The following is a 4,119-nucleotide window of genomic DNA, read 5'->3' as shown; positions in this document are numbered from 1 at the left end:
ATGTGGGAAGGTGTTTCACCTGAGCTGGTCCAGGTTCTATTTAAGAGTTTCTGGCCCAGTGCTCCAATGCATTTTCTTTGTACATACGAAAGCGGCCTCAAAGTAATGTAATGGATTCCTCCTATCCACAAGTACTGGTCTGGCCTCTGTAGTGCATGTTGGTCTTCATTTAGACATTCCACATAGTCCAGGCTCCCTCACAAACAGCACTAAGCAGAAGTTAAACCTGCCTCTTTGAAAGATTCATTTAATCTTCCATTTAGTCCTGGAGTAGCTCTAATCCTCCCTCTTGCAATCGGCTTTGATTAGTCCAGAACAGGCTAAATCGACCACTATTTTAAGATAACTCTGTGCAATTCACTTTGATCTAAGACAGCTCAAACAAACATTTTAGTCTGGGACTAAGCTTAAGCCTTGTTTGTGAAACCAGCCCTGAGTGTTTAAATGTGTTTCTTTCTGTGTTGCAGGGGCAGCCAATAAATGGAACAGCAAGGCCACAGAACATGACATAATCAGAGCTGTGGGAGACAACCTCAAGCCCCTGGTAGAGCCGGGGGTGGTGTTTACCACTCCACCACGCCTTCAGCAGGCTGGAAAAGTGGGATTGATCTGGTTGATCCATTTGTTTGTTTCAGTTTACAGTAATTGAATCCTTTTGATGTATTGTTAAATTCAACAAATGAACTGGGTTGGTTGAAAAGTGATACTAAACTTACATAACATGCACCATTTTGAAATAGTGGGAGATATACTGAATTATACTGTTTTTCATACCAAGATACATGTTGCTTTTGCACATATTTGTTGATTGGTCGGTCATTGGGTAATTTGTTTTACAATATGTTCAAACCAAATCAAGCTTTATTTATACAGCACATTTCAGACATGGATGCAACACAATGGCTTCACAGAAAAGAAAATGAACAAATATTTATTTTACAAACATCAGAGGATAAAAAAAAACACAGGAACAACTGAAAGACTAATGAGCATTCTAAGGAAAATCCATTGATTAAAATATTAAAGAAACGGATGCAACATCCCAAAATAGACGCTTGTTTGTTGTTACCCCCATCAAGAAAAGCAGAAATGTCCCTTACATAAAAGAGGGAACTAACAGAGTCACTGACAACCAGCACAACTAAACAGGTGGGGCACTGAAAGTTGACTAGTAACAACAACTGGGACCTAAAAGACACCCACCATGAGACCCACTAAATCTGACCAAGAAGAGGAAAACAAAAGAAAAACCCACACCAAACTTAAAGACAGGAAGCAAACCAAAAAGGTGGCGCAACTAAAGGTGTTGACTCTCCACATGTATCAAGACAACTGGAGCACTGGGCCAGACACTCTTAAATAGAACCTGGACCAGCTCAGGTGAAACACCTTCCCACTAACGAGATGGACAAGCCAGCACAGGTGTAACACATACTGACTAACGAGGTGACACCAATCAGTGCGTCCTACGTGCTAACGAGCTAGACGTGCTAACGAGCTAGACGTGCTAACGAGCTAGACGTGCTAACGAGCTAGACGTGCTAAACGTGCTAACGAGCTAGACGTGCTAACCAGCTAGACCAATCTGTGCACCGAAGACACATTGCAGTTGAACAACTGACATGAATTGTAAATATTACATATCAAAACCAAATGTACACCCCTTTGTTAATATGTATTGGCAATAATTAACTTAAGGGTGAGGCATGGAATAATAAAACATGTATCTTTTGTCAGGCTGAATGTTTGAAATATGAGGTGATTTGAGTCTTGCTTCTTCAGTAGTGGAATAAAGACAATTAGCATTTGAATGTTGTAAAGAAATACTGGAGTGATGTAGGATTGTTAATAAAATTGATTATAGACAAATTGATTATTGGCCGTCGGGCATAGTATTCTTTTCAATGACATTTTGCTAGATGGGATAGCCCCAATGTCAAAACAGTTTTAAAGTATCTAAATCAATAACCAATATGCAGAAACAGTTTGTGATGTATTGAAAACCTAAACATAAAATGTACTATATACACAAACATCTGCCACAATAATCATATTACTTGTATTTTTTAAACAAGCTCCTTATAAACTGCACAAGCACCAAAAACGCTGTTGTTTTGACAAGTAGCAATAAATCACTGATATCGATTAGGGGGGAAATCAGGTTGTACGTGATGTTGAAACTAACACAACTAAAAAAACACATGGAAATGGGAGATATATTTTCCCTCACTGGTTAGAAGACAACCTGCAGAAGACAGTCAACTACATTTTGTAGTGATGCATTTAAATGTAGGGGTCACTAAACAAAGGAACACAACACTTATTTGTCATCACTCATCGATATCATGTTGAAATCAATTGTACGACAGGAGATGAGGTTGCACGTCCTGTTAAAACTAACAGCTCAAAAACCACACGGAATCTGGGAATAATGTGTACATCCCTGGTTAGAGGACAATTTGTAGAAAACAGCTAGCTACATTTTGAAGTGTTGCATTTTGATTCAAGTGGGTCGCCAATGTGGTAAGTGTAACAACTTTTTTTGTTAGTCACTTTTTGTTAAATCTCATAAATAGTTCTCTCTCAATTCAGAGCCTGGATCTTTCCTCTGAGGCTAATAATCCTTTTACAATGTTAAAACATTCTACATTGTGACATTATTTCATTGATATCATGAAACAACTCCTTCATGTATTTTTAATCAGAGATCTTTTATCAGAGTATTTCTTCCCTCATTGATCACAGCCATGAGGTTTCTCTCCTGTGTGTATTCTCTGGTGTATAGTGAGATAGCTAGATGAAGAAAAACTCCTCGCACATTGATCACAGCTATAAGGTTTATCTCCTGTGTGTGTTCTCTGGTGTGTCTTCAGACAGCCAGATGTACCAAATCTCTTTCCACATTGATCACAGCCATAAGGTTTCTCTCCTGTGTGTGTCCGCTGGTGTACTAGCAGGCTGTTTAGCTGACAAAAACTCTTCCCACATTGATTACAGCTATATGGTTTCTCTCCTGTATGTGTTCGCTGGTGTATAGTGAGAACGCTAGATGTAGAAAAACTCTTCCCACATTGAATACAGCTATATGGTTTCTCTCCTGTATGTGTTCTCTGGTGTATAGTGAGAATGCTAGATGTAGAAAAACTCTTCCCACATTGAATACAGCTATATGGTTTCTCTCCTGTGTGTGTTCTCTGGTGTAATATCAGGCTGTCTGGCTGAGTAAAACTCTTCCCACATTGATCACAGCTATAAGGTTTCTCTCCTGTGTGTGTTCTCTGGTGAATAGTTAGATAGCTAGATGTAGTAAAACTATTACCACATTGATTACAGTTATATGGTTTCTCTCCTGTGTGTGTTCTCTGGTGTATAGTTATATAGCTAGATGTAGTAAAACTTTTCCCACATTGATTACAGCTATATGGTTTCTCTCCAGTGTGTATTCTCTGGTGTGATTTCAGAGTTTGTTGCCGAGTAAAACTCTTCCCACATTGATCACAGCCAAAAGGTTTCTCTCCTGTGTGAATTCTCAGGTGTATTTTAAGTTCTGATGAAGATTTTCAACTTTTCCCACAGTGAGAGCAGTGGTGATACTTCTTCCCTGTGGGTCTCTGCTGCTGTTTCTTGAGGTGTTCTGAACTGGAGAGACTCTTCCCATGACGTTGTTGAAGCTCCCCAGAGGATGCAAGATAGTCACGTCTCTCTCCTGTGTGAACAACAAAGTCATACAGATGGTTAAAGGCCCACAACAGCAGAAATCCACAGTAAAAGGTGATGCCAAGAGCGAAGTTGTACAACAACTGTCCTGCTAAATTTGACAATTGTGCAACAATAATCATATTTTGTCTTGTTTTCACATTAGTAGTAACATCGATGATTGTAGGCTAGAAATAAGTTTATTAAAGTTGTTGAAATCCTAAGCAGTGTGCCAGATGACTTTTGGTCTCCAATGTAGGCCCCTTTCTGTGTTTGCTAATATTGCGCTTTGCCATCAGCCTGACAATGAGTGTTTGTCCACTAAGTGTTTAACATAACTTCTCCTAACAACAACATAGACCTACTGTAGGACCCATAACTTCACCTAAAAACAACATAGACCTACTGTAGGACCCATAACTT

The 4,119-nt window shown here is 39.2% G+C and overlaps 1 pseudogene; it reads right to left on the bottom strand.

Annotated features, from left to right (window-relative positions):
• Positions 1-747: 747 nt before the first annotated feature.
• Positions 748-3,839, bottom strand: LOC106590578 (uncharacterized; annotated as a pseudogene).
• Between the last annotated feature and the right edge of the window lie 280 nt (positions 3,840-4,119).

Source organism: Salmo salar, chromosome 02 (genome assembly GCF_965601325.2).
Source record: "Salmo salar chromosome 02, fSalSal1, whole genome shotgun sequence".
Taxonomy (NCBI): Eukaryota; Metazoa; Chordata; class Actinopteri; order Salmoniformes; family Salmonidae; genus Salmo; species Salmo salar.
Note: the sequence above shows the minus strand (reverse complement) of the source record. Positions and strands in the feature narration are given on the sequence as shown.